Below are 13,310 nucleotides of genomic sequence, written 5' to 3'. Positions count from 1 at the left end.
TCATGGTTACGTGTATTCCGAGTAACTTGTTACGGCATCCGAGGCTGTTCATATCAACGATACCGACGCGACGCGACTCCCGACACAGGTGGCGCGCTAATCAGCGTCTGGAGAGAACTGGGGCCTTCCTCTTCTCGCGCAGCATTCTTATGTATAAAGCCGCGGTGCGGACGGCTACGGGAACGCCTGATCAAATCTGCTCTCCCGACTAGCCGCTGGGCTAGTAATGCACCACTTCAAGTTATCGAATAAATCATTGCTTTCTTTGCTGATGGCCGATGAAGTTCTCAATTTAAATGTGCAATCAGGATACAGGTAAGTAATCACAATAAAAGTCTGACGTGGCTAAGTCCAATATTTTGGGCGAGAGAATTAATTTAATTACACTACACGCAGTAGACGAGCTCTGAACTTGCCCTTTGGAGATACGCTATCGCTATAGTTTTATAATTATTCAGTTGAAGCTTCTCACATCTTTATGATTATAGCGGATCTCCCTTCTACTTAAATTTAAACATTCTAGCCTTATTTATTCGCCTATTTAATCAATCTTGCTTCCTTAATTTCTAAGACAAAAACCAGAAAATCATTAATTTCAACTAAAATTTTAATTTGTGAGATCCAGAGTACTGTTTCTACTACATTGTAATGCTCTTTTCTGTTGCGCCAATGATTTTTACAGAAAAAAATCCAAATTTCGAAAATGGTTAAAGTTATTGAACTGATATTCAGCACATATTGATTTACTATTACTCCTGACATGCTAGAAACGTTTCAAGTTATTTACTTGATTTTTAAAGTATTGAGCAACATTTATGACGTCAGAGCTAGTTACAGCGGACTAGGCTGGCACACAATGGAAAGACTGATTGTGAATTTTATATGGCGTGAGTATGCTGCTTCCCTACACTATCGCCAGGGACAACACTTTCACTTAACGACTGAAAGCAGTGGCGTTTGCGTACAGTTGTCAGTGCTACCAGACAAGCAACACTGCCTGACATAACAATAGAAATCAACGTGGGACGTACGACGAACGAATCCGTCAGCACAGTGCTGCGAAATTTGTCGTTAATGGGCTGTGGCAGCAGACGACCAACTCGAGTGCCTTTGATAAAAGCGCGAAATCGCCTGCTGCGTCTCTCGTGGGCTTGTGACTATGTCGGCTGGACTCTAGACGCCTGGAAAACCGTAGCCTGGTCAAACGAATCCATATTGGCGATGGTAGGATTCGAGCGTGGTGCAGACCCCGAGAAGCCTTGGACCCAGGTTGTCAACGAGGTTCTGTGCAAGCTGGTGGTGGCTCCATAATGGTGTGGGCTGTGTTTACATGGAATGGATAGGTCTTCCGTTCCTACAGAACCCATAACTGATTGGAAATGGTTATTTTCTGATGCGTGGAGATAATCTGCAGCCGTTAATGGACTTCATGTCCCTAAATAATGATGGAATTCTTATGAATGACAATGCGCCTGTCACTGGGCCACAATTGTTGGCTATTGGTTTGAAGAACTTTCTGGACCATTTGAGCGAATAATGTGGGCACCCAGATCGCCTGACCTGAATCTCATCGAACATTTACGGGACATAATCGAGAGATTAGTTCGTGCACAAAATCCTTCACCGGCGACACTTTCACTATTATGGACGGCTATAGAGACAGCATGGCTAAAGATTTCTGCAGGAGACTTCCAAAGACTTGTTGAGTTTGCAAGTAGACTGTTTAGGTTCTTATGTTGGTAACGCCACGTAGCGCTCTGTATGAAAATCATTGACTGTGCTGCGTGCAGTCTGTGGCACAAAATTATGTATATACACTCCTGGAAATTGAAATAAGAACACCGTGAATTCATTGTCCCAGGAAGGGGAAACTTTATTGACACATGATCACACTGACAGAACCATAGGCACATAGACACAGGCAACAGAGCATGCACAATGTCGGCACTAGTACAGTGTATATCCACCTTTCGCAGCAATGCAGGCAGCTATTCTCCCATGGAGACGATCGTAGAGATGCTGGATGTAGTCCTGTGGAACGGCTTGCCATGCCATTTCCACCTGGCGCCTCAGTTGGACCAGCGTTCGTGCTGGACGTGCAGACCGCGTGAGACGACGCTTCATCCAGTCCCAAACATGCTCAATGGGGGACAGATCCGGAGATCTTGCTGGCCAGGGTAGTTGACTTACACCTTCTAGAGCACGTTGGGTGGCACGGGAAACATGCGGACGTGCATTGTCCTGTTGGGACAGCAAGTTCCCTTGCCGGTCTAGGAATGGTAGAACGATGGGTTCGATGACGGTTTGGATGTACCGTGCACTATTCAGTGTCCCCTCGACGATCACCAGAAGTGTACGGCCAGTGTAGGAGATCGCTCCCCACACCATGATGCCGGATGTTGTCCCTGTGTGCCTCGGTCGTATGCAGTCCTGATTGTGGCGCTCACCTGCACGGCGCCAAACACGCATACGACCATCATTGGCACCAAGGCAGAAGCGACTCTCCTCGCTGAAGACGACACGTCTCCATTCGTCCCTCCATTCACGCCTGTCGTGACACCACTGGAGGCGGGCTACACAATGTTGGGGCGTGAGCGGAAGACGGCCTAACGGTGTGCGGGACTGTAACCCAGCTTCATGGAGACGGTTGCGAATGGTCCTCGCCGGTACCCCCGGAAGGACAGTGTCCCTAATTTGCTTGGAAGTGGTGGTGCGGTCCCCTACGGCACTGCGTAGGATCCTACGGTCTTGGCGTGCATCCATGTGTCGCTGCGGTCCGGTCCCAGGTCGACAGGCACGTGCACCTTCCGCCGACCACTGGCGACAACATCGATGTACTGTGGAGACCTCACGCCCCACGTGTTGAGCAATTCGGCGGTACGTCCACCCGGCCTCCCGCATGCCCACTATACGCCCTCGCTCAAAGTCCGTCAACTGCACATACGGTTCACGTCCACGCTGTCGCGGCATGCTACCAGTGTTAAAAGACTGCGATGGAGCTCCGTATGCCACGGCAAACTGGCTGACACTGACGGCGGCGGTGCACAAATGCTGCGCAGCGAGCGCCATTCGACGGCCAACACCGCGGTTCCTGGTGTGTCCTCTGTGCCGTGCGTGTGATTATTGCTTGTACAGCCCTCTCGCAGTGTCCGGAGCAAGTAGGGTGGGTCTGACACACCGGTGTCAATGTGTTCTTTTTTCCATTTCCAGGAGCGTATTATGACTTTTGAACGCTAGGAAGGTAAATACATTGTTTGTTCTCTATCAAAATCTTTGATTTGATAACTATGCCTATCAGTAGTTAGTGCCTTCAGTAGTTAGAATCTTTTATTTAGCTGGCAGTATTGGCGCTCGCTGTATTTCAGTAGTTCGAGTAACGAAGATTTTTTGTGAGGTAAGTGATCCATGAAAGGTATAGGTTATTGTTAGTCAGAGCCATTCTTTTGTAGGGATTATTGAAAGTCAGCTTGCGTTGCGCCAGGAAATATTGTGTGTCAGTTTAGTTCAAATGGTTCAAATGGCCCTGAGCACTATGGGACTTAACAGCTGATGTCATCAGTCCCCTAGAACTTAGAACTACTTAAACCCAACTAACCTAAGCACATCACACACATCCAGGCCCGAGGAAGGATTCGAACCTGCGACTATAGAGTCGCGCGGTTCTGGGCAGAAGCGCCTAGAACCGCTCAGCCACCGCTGCCGGCGTCAGTTTACTGATGATCAGAATAAGCAAAGAGAAAAATGTCTGAGTATGTTGTGTTTTGCTCACCTGTTTGAAAATCAAATAACGTAAAAGTTTACCAGCACAGTCATTCATAATTTTTCAAAAGGGACGTTTCAGGTTCATGCAACGTCAACTTACTGTGCTATGCCGAGCAGAAGGACGTCCGATATGATATTGCAAGGTATCCCATGAGTTTTGTCATCTCGGTATAGACTGCACTTTATGCAGGCTGTTTCGGATAAAGTGTATCATTCTGTAAGTTACAAAATAACAGGTGACAGGAATATTTACTGAGACAAGTCCACATAAGAAACATTACACTGTATGCGGGGTTCTAATTTTCGTTCCTGCACTGCTTTTTGCTTCATAAATTCAACAATAGCGAGTTTTAAATCGAAATATCGTTCCAGACGTGCCACTGACTTAACCACTTACTTTGCAGAAATATATGAAGTCTTCATAGTCTTCGTTGAGTCCCATAGAAAACTGTTGAAACTGACAATGGAATAATGCATGTAACACCAATTTCTTCTCATGCTCGAAGATGCAAATTTCGCACAAGGTGCTTCTTGGTGTACTGAACAATGCATCCCGTCTATCGATCATTGTAATTTTTTGCTCTTTCATTGTCAACTAAATCTTTAAATTCTTTCTGCATGGTACTGTGGCAACGGCCTTGCCACAGTGGATACACCGGTTCCCGTCGGATCACCGAAGTTAAGCGCTGTCGGGCGTGACCGGCATTTGGATGGGTGACCATCCGGGCTGCCATATGTTGTTGCCATTTTTCGGGGTGCACTCAGACTCGTGATGCCAACTGAGAAGCTACTCGACCGAATAGTAGCGGCTCCGGTTACAGAAAACCATCATAACGACTGGGAGAGCGGTGTGCTGACCACACGCCCCTCTTATCCGCATTCTCAGCTGAGGATGACACGGCGGTCGGATGGTCCCAGTGGGTCACTTGTGGCCAGAAAACAGAGTGCCGCATGGTACTGTACAGTAGTTTAATAGCAAATACGCAGTACCCATCACTTACGCGGAATGGGGATTCCATACAAAAATAGTGTAATGATTATTTTCCAGGGTGTTATAAAAATGTTCAAATGTGTGTGAAATCTTGTGGGACTGAACTGCTAAGGTCATCAGTCCCTGAGCTGAAACACTACTTACGCTAAGGACAAACACAAACACACACACACACACACACACACACACACACACACACACACACACACACACACACACACACACACACACGCCCGAGGGAGGACTCGATCCTCCGCCAGGACCAGCCGCACAGTCCGTGACTGCAGCGCCCCAAACCGCTCGGCTAGTCCCGCGCAGCAGGGAGTTACAGCATTGACATTCAATTTTTTAAGTGGAACATAAGTTTTTTTTTTCTATCGTGTAGCTGATGTAGTTAAACCAGCTGTGTACAAATGAGTTTAAATCACGTCACTATCACGTTTAATTTGGCAGCTAGAAATCTTCAGTGTGTTAGCGGTGTATGCAGCATGCTGTACATAATAGTTGGCTTCTTGCGAATGACACCGAGCGAGGTGGCGCACTGGACTCGCATTCGGGAGGACGACGGTTCAATCCCGTCTCCAGTCATCCTGATTTAGGTTTTCCGTGATTTCCCTAAATAGTTTCAGACAAATGCCGGGATGGTTCCTTTGTAAGGGCACGGCCGATTTCCTCCCCTTACCTGAGCTTGCGCTCCGTCTCTAATGACCTCGTTGTCGACGGGACGTTGAACACTAACCTAACCTAACCTTCTTGCGAATGGATGTTCCGTCGGCGAAATGTTGATGTGTACGCACGTTCCTGAATGCTCACGCCGGCGTCACGTAGCGACAAGCTTCTTCGATGCGCTGCGAGGTGTCATGTTCGGTTAGACAACCGACCGTCGCCTTGCACCGCCGTATATACAACAGGTCGGATCGCACAGGCAAACGGGGCTCAGTGTGCCGCGGACACTGACGTCGAATAAACATGGCAGACACGTCCCACGAGGACTTTGACGTGTTGCTGATAGTCGGCGAATGCCGACACAATGCCAATGAAGCAGCCGTCGCGCGTGACGCGGGATATCCTGGTCGACGAGCTCTGGCAGCCGTGATATTCTTACGTGCCGGGCGACGAATTCGAAAACAAGTAGTTTGAGAAGGCGTGTCAGTAACAGACGAAGGACGACAAGAAGTGAGGTGATCCTGATGTTTATTTTAGTTGCAATACACCACAGTCCTCGTGTCAGCTTACGAGACGTTGCTGCAGTCACTGGTAACAGTCTTCCATGTTTGTGGCGCATACTACAGGGTCACGGGTTTCACCCATACCAGCTTCCGCTGACTCTGGAGCTGCATGGAAACTACGAGGGTTCAGTCAAAAAGTAATGCCTCCTATTTTTTTTTCTACGTTTAATTGTCAGGAAATTAAAATGCAATTACATAGGTTGAAAACCACAACATTGAGGATCATTTTGTCATTTTTCAATGTAATCTCCGCCCATCTCTACAGTTTTGGCCCATCTTTGAACAAGGGCATGTATCCCAGCATGGTAAAAATCACAGCTCTGCTTCCTAAGCCATTGACGCACGGATGTTTTGACGGCCTCCTCATCTTCAAAATGAATCCCACGATGAGCTTCTTTTAGTGGCCCGAACAGATGGAAGTCTGATGGTGCCAGGTCAGGGCTGTATGGGGGATGAGGCAAAATTTCCCATCCAATTTTGACAATCTCGTCAGAGGTGTGACGACTGGTGTGTGGTCTTGCATTGTCATGCAAAAGAAGAACATCTGCCATTGATTTTGTTGGGCGAACTCGCTGAAGACGTGCTTTAATTTTTTTGAGGGTTGTGACGTATTGAACAGAATTTATTGTGCATCCCTGCTCCAAAAAATCAACAAGAATCACACCCTCTGTATCCCAGAAAACTGTTGCCATAACTTTCCCTGCCGATCGCACAGTTTTGAATTTTTTCTTCCTTGGCGAGCTTGTGTGACGCCACTCCATTGACTGCCTCTTTGATTCGGGTTCAAAAAAATGCACCCATGTTTCGTCCCCGGTCACAATTTTTTTTTCAGAAACTCATCTCCCTCCAAACGGAAGCGCTGCAAGTGTTGGGAGGCTATTGTTTTCCTTGCCTCTTTATTCTGATCGGTTAACATTCTTGGAACCCACCGTGCACAAACTTTTGAGTAACCCAATTGTTTAATAATCGTGATCACACTGCCTTTACTAAGAGAAATAATGCGACACACTTCATCTGCAGTCACCCGACGGTCACCACGAATGATGTCATCAACTTGCTGAATGTTGTGTGGAGTCACTGCACTCACCGGCCTGCCGCTCCGCTTTTCGTCAGTCAACGGTGTTTGCCCTTCAGCTTCCTTACAACGACGAACCCATCGTCTAACAGTGCTGACATCCACTGTCACAACACCATACACCTTCTTCAGTCTTTCATGAATGCGTATGGGCGTTTCACCTTCTGCATTCAAGAATTCAATCACACAACGCTGTCTCAAATGAACATCGATGTCGGCCATCTTACAAACTTCTGCTGTGCTGCCACCTGTTGACACAGAAAGTTACTACTGCAGTAGATTGCAGAAGAAGATTTGAGGAATGGCGCCAAATTCAAATTTTTCACTTAACTTAATTTTTTTAAGTAGAAAAGAAATGGGAGGCATTACTTTTTGACCGACCCTCGTATTTCAATCGGAGAGTTACTTGCTGCGAATGGGCTGTGCGTGATTTCACGCGGGACTCTCAATCCACGTTCACAGATTAAGGTGCAGTGAACCGTCTTAATATGCATGACTGGACCACAGAGAATCCTGGCTGGGCAAGTCCTGTCGATCGTTAACAGAGGTGGGCCATTAATGTGAGGTGCTGTATCCTTGTGTATGAAATTATGAAATCATCGTTACACACTAATTCGCAGGTACCCTGACAGATGAGATGTATCGAGCTCTTATCGTCGACAACTTAGGTACTCTCCTTGGCCGGCCGCTGTGACCGAGCGGTTCTGGGCGCTAGAGTCCGGAACCACGTGGCTGCTACGGTCGCAGGTTCGAATCCTGCCTCAGGCATAGATGTGTGTGATGTCCTTAGGTTAGTTAGGTTTAAGTAGTTCAAAGTCTAGGGGACTGATGACCTCGGATGTTAAGTCCCATAGTACTTGCAGCTCTTACTATCCTTGAAAATGTCCGTCTAGAGAACAGAGGCCTTATGTGGATGCAGCACAAGGGTCACTCAGCCCATCCGCGCATGGTGGTGTGCAAGAAGTGAACAACTGATTCCCTGGAAGATGGTTCGGGGTGTCGTGGTCCCCAGAAATGACCCACGAGGTCGCTCGAATTAACACCAGTACATTCCTTGTTGTGGGGATATCTTAATCGAGTTTCGGTTACTGCACCCACGATCCCGCATGATTTCAAGCGGCGCATCGAGAAATCTTGTCCGTTCCGTGAAATCTACGACGTTACATCTCATTCGCAGGTAGTTTGAAAAGCGCATGGCGTTGTGCATTCAGGAACATAGGCACACATTTGAACACCACCTCACTTAAATCAACATTCCGCTACCAGAACCTCCTATGCACACAGCATGTTGCATTCATCTCGTAACAGTTTCAAGGTTTCTAGCTCCCAAATTAAACGTGATAGTTGTTGTTCTTGTTGTCTTCAGTCCTGAGACTGGTTTGATGCAGCTCTCCATGCTACTCTATCCTGTGCAAGCTGCTTCATCTCCCAGTACCTACTACAACCTACATCCTTCTGAATCTGCTTAGTGTACTCATCTCTCGGTCTCCCTCTACGATTTTTACCCTCCACACTGCCCTCCAATGCTAAATTTGTGATCCCTTGATGCCTCAAAACATGTCCTACCAACCGATCCCTTCTTCTAGTCAAGTTGTGCCACAAACTTCTCTTCTCCCCAATCCTATTCAATACCTCCTCATTAGTTACGTGATCTATCCACCTTATCTTCAGTATTCTTCTGTAGCACCACATTTCGAAAGCTTCTATTCTCTTCTTGTCCAAACTAGTTATCGTCCATGTTTCACTTCCATACATGGCTACACTCCAAACAAATATTTTCAGAAATGACTTCCTGACACTTAAATGTATATTCGATGTTAACAAATTTCTCTTCTTCAGAAACGCTTTCCTTGTCATTGCCAGTCTACATTTTATATCCTCTCTACTTCGACCATCATCAGTTATTTTACTTCCTAAATAGCAAAACTCCTTTACTACTTTAAGTGTCTCATTTCCTAATCTAACTCCCTCAGCATCACCCGATTTAATTGGACTACATTCCATTATCCTCGTTTTGCTTTTGTTGATGTTCATCTTATATCGTCCTTTCAAGACACTGTCCATTCCGTTCAACTGCTCTTCCAAGTCCTTTGCCGTCTCTGACAGAATTACAATGTCATCGGCGAACCTCAAAGTTTTTACTTCGTCTCCATGAATTTTAATACCTACTCCAAATTTTTCTTTTGTTTCCTTTACTGCTTGCTCAATATACAGATTGAATAACATCGGGGAGAGGCTACAACCCTGTCTCACTCCTTCCCCAACCACTGCTTCCCTTTCATGCCCCTCGACTCTTATGACTGCCATCTGGTTTCTGTACAAATTGTAAATAGCCTTTCGCTCCCTGTATTTTACCCCTGCCACCTTTAGAATTTGAAAAAAGTATTCCAGTCAACATTGTCAAAAGCTTTCTCTAAGTCTACAAATGCTAGAAACGTAGGTTTGCCTTTTTTTTAATCTTTCTTCTAAGATAAGTCGTAAGGTCAGTATTGCCTCACGTGTTCCAACATTTCGACGGAATCCAAACTGATCCTCCCCGAGGTCCGCATCTACCAGTTTTTCCATTCGTCTGTAAAGAATTCGCTTTAGTATTTTGCAGCTGTGACTTATTAAACTGATAGTTCGGTAATTTTCACATCTGTCAGCACCTGCTTTCTTTGGGATTGGAATTATTATATTCTTCTTGAAGTCTGAGGGTATTTCGCCTGTCTCATACATCTTGCTCACCAGCTGGTAGAGTTTGGTCATGACTGGCTCTCCCAAGGCTGTCAGTAGTTCTAATGGAATGTTGTCTACTCCGGGGGCCTTGTTTCGACTCAGGTCTTTCAGTGCTGTGTCAAACTCTTCACGCGGTATCGTATCTCCCATTTCGTCTTCATCTACATCCTCTTCCATTTCCATAATATTGTCCTCAAGTACATCACCCTTGTATAAACCTTCTATATACTCCTTCCACCTTTCTGCCTTCCCTTCTTTGCTTAGAACTGGGTTGCCATCTGAGCTCTTGATATTCATACACGTGGTTGTCTTCTCTCCAAAGGTCTCTTTAATTTTCCTGTAGGCAGTATCTATCTTACCCCTAGTGAGATAAGCTTCTACATCCTTACATTTGTCCTCTATCCATCCCTGTTTAGCCATTTTGCACTTCCTGTCGATCTCATTTTTGAGATGTTTGTATTCCTTTTTGCCTGCTTCATTTACTGCATTTTTATATTTTCTCCTTTCATCAATTAAATTCAATATTTCTTCTGTTACCCAAGGATTTCTAGCAGCCCTCGTCTTTTTACCTACTTTATCCTCTGCTGCCTTCACTACTTCATCCCTCAGAGCTACCCATTCTTCTTCTTCTACTGTATTTCTTTCCCCTATTCCTGTCAATTGTTCCCTTATGCTCTCCCTGAAACTCTGTACAACCTCTGGTTCTTTCAGTTTATCCAGGTCCCATCTCCTTAATTTGCCACATTTTTGCAGGTTCTTCAGTTTTAATCTACAGGTCATAACCAATAGATTGTGGTCCGAGTCCACACCTGCCCCTGGAAATGTCTTGCAATTTAAAACCTGGTTCCTAAATCTCTGTCTTACCATTATATAATCTATCTGATACCTTTTAGTATCTCCAGGGTTCTTCCACGTATACAACCTTCTTTCATGATTCTTAAACCAAGTGTTACCTATGATTAAGTTGTGCTCTGTACAAAATTCTACTAGGCGGCTTCCTCTTTCATTTCTTAGCCCCAATCCATATTCACTTACTATGTTTCCTTCTCTCCCTTTTCCTACACTCGAATTCCAGTCACCCATTACTATTAAATTTTCGTCTCCCTTTACTATCTGAACAATTTCTTTTATTTCATCGTACTTTTCTTCAATTTATTCATCATCTGCAGAGCTAGTTGGCATATAAACTTGTACTACTGTAGTAGGTGTGGGCTTCGTATCTATCTTGGCCACAATAATGCGTTCACTATGCTGTTTGTAGTAGCATACCCGCATTCCTATTTTCCTATTCATTATTAAACGTACTCCTGCATTACCCCTATTTAATTTTGTGTTCATAACCCTGTATTCACCTGACCAAAAGTCTTGTTCCTCCTGCCACCGAACTTCACTAATTCCCACTATATCTAACTTTAACCTATCCATTTCCCTTTTTAAATTTTCTAACCTACCTGCCCGATTAAGGGATCTGACATTCCACGCTCCGATCCGTAGAACGCCAGTTTTCTTTCTCGTGATAACGACATCCTCCTGAGTAGTCCCCGCCCGGAGATCCGAATGGGGCACTATTTTACCTCCGGAATATTTTACCCAAGAGGATGCCATCATCATTTAATCATACAGTAAAGCTGCATGCCCTCGTGAAAAATTACGGCTGTAGTTTCCCCTTGCTTTCAGCCGTTCGCAGTACCAGCACAGCAAGGCCGTTTTGGTTATTGTTACAAGGCCAGATCAGTCAATCATCCACACTGTTGCCCTTGCAACTACTGAAAAGGCTGCTGCCCCTCTTCAGGAACCACACGTTTGTCTGGCCTCTCAATAGATACCCCTCCGTTGTGGTTGCACCTACGGTACGGCCATCTGTATCGCTGAGGCACGCAAGCCTCTCCACCAACGGCAAGGTCCATGGTTCATGAGGGGGTGGGGGGGGGGGTGATAGTAATAGGCTTTAAATTGATTTGTACACAGCTGGTTTAAATACATGAGCTACGCGATAAAAAAACTAATGTTCTGCTTAAAAAAATTAATCTCGTTGCTGTAATTCTTTAAAATATGTTCATAGGATGTTCACAGGATGTTCACAGGATGTAATGTTTCTTCTCAATAAATATTCCTGTCACCTATTATTTTGTAAGTTACAGAGTTATACACATTATGTGAAACATCTTGTATGCTATATTTATGTAAACTATAAATAGTCTGAAATCGTAGGTATCTGTGGCACACTAAAAGTGAAAAGTGGCGAATGGTAAGATGGTAAGTTTCATTTGGGATGGTACGGGTGTGGGGGGGTTGTTCTTGGCTTATTTTGTATGATACCAACAGTATACAAAATAGAACATAAGAAAGGACTAAAAACAATCTGGAGATTCAGGAGTAGTTTAATTACTCATAGAACACCAAACTGCACACACACACACACACACACACACACACACACACACACACACACACACACACACACGTTACTATATATAAATAAAGAAATAGGGCTTTGTGTAGATGAGTATCTTCGTGACACAGTAAAATCGGACCACTTATTGGAAGGAGAATCTCCATTTTAATGAGTTTTTGCAATAAGGGGCATTGCTTTGCTTCGAAGAAAGTGCAGCAAAACAGCAATTCGTTTACATCTCCGTCATCTTCCTTCTAACTGTTGCAGAAAGGGCTATCCTTCATGGCTATGTGACATAAGTGGGAAACAGTTAAGCCATCGTTGTTACGCATTCGTAGGATAGCAGTTTCTAGCTTTCTATTCTCCTGAAATTTTCGAGACCAAGGGGAGTTTCTAATTCTGAGTGGATCTGAGAGTAGCAAAGGTCGTTTGACCTCTAACAAGGGCAACGCCCCATTGCACCCCACCCCCCTCCACCCCTCTCAGATTTGGCGGTAATATGGCCCAGTGGATAGTGCGACAAAAACTGAACACAGATCAAGCATGAAAATAGGAAGTAGGTGTAGTGAACTACGAAAAAAGAAGCAAAATAGAAATCCGAGTTCAAGATGTGCAACATCGACCGAACGTGATTAGCCATGGCGTCGTGGCAGTTTTAGACTGCGAAAGGGGATTTCCGTGTTCAGACCTCCGTCGTGGCTCTTTCCTTTTTTCGCAGAATTATGAACTGTCCGTCTGGTCATGGACGTGTCTTTTCGCTGTATTCACATTTGTGTCTGTGTCGCAGTGTAACGTCGTTTGCGAGATGTAACAAAGGGACCTCCCTCCTATTTCTTGTACACAATTCGCATGTTATGACTCTTGCGTTCCGTCTTGAAAGTTTTCACTATTGAATTCCTTTGTTGCTACACCAATTTATTTGTTGTTTTCAGTTCTGTGAGAGGTCTATACGGCATCTCACCTTCTGTCACGTTAGCTTGCGACGGTAATATATTTTCACCACATGACATGTTCTGTAAACTGGACGGTTCACTGTTTCTATTTTGCTTCTTTTTTGACAGTTCAGTACACCGTCTCCGCGCTTTCATGCTTGATCTGTGTTCAGTTTTTGACGGGCCTTTTTACCATTGAATCAGAGAG

General features: G+C 45.1%; 1 protein-coding gene and 1 pseudogene across 7 annotated transcripts in view; both read left to right on the top strand.

The window, feature by feature from the left end:
* The window catches only part of LOC126277953 (apoptosis-resistant E3 ubiquitin protein ligase 1), a 616,553-nt gene that overhangs the window by 377,632 nt on the left and 225,611 nt on the right, over positions 1–13,310 (top strand). The gene's annotated exons all lie outside the window — the stretch shown is intronic.
* LOC126279223 (5S ribosomal RNA) lies at positions 4,391–4,508 on the top strand (annotated as a pseudogene).

This window comes from Schistocerca gregaria, chromosome 6 (genome assembly GCF_023897955.1).
Source record: "Schistocerca gregaria isolate iqSchGreg1 chromosome 6, iqSchGreg1.2, whole genome shotgun sequence".
NCBI lineage: Eukaryota > Metazoa > Arthropoda > Insecta > Orthoptera > Acrididae > Schistocerca > Schistocerca gregaria.
Note: the sequence above shows the minus strand (reverse complement) of the source record. Positions and strands in the feature narration are given on the sequence as shown.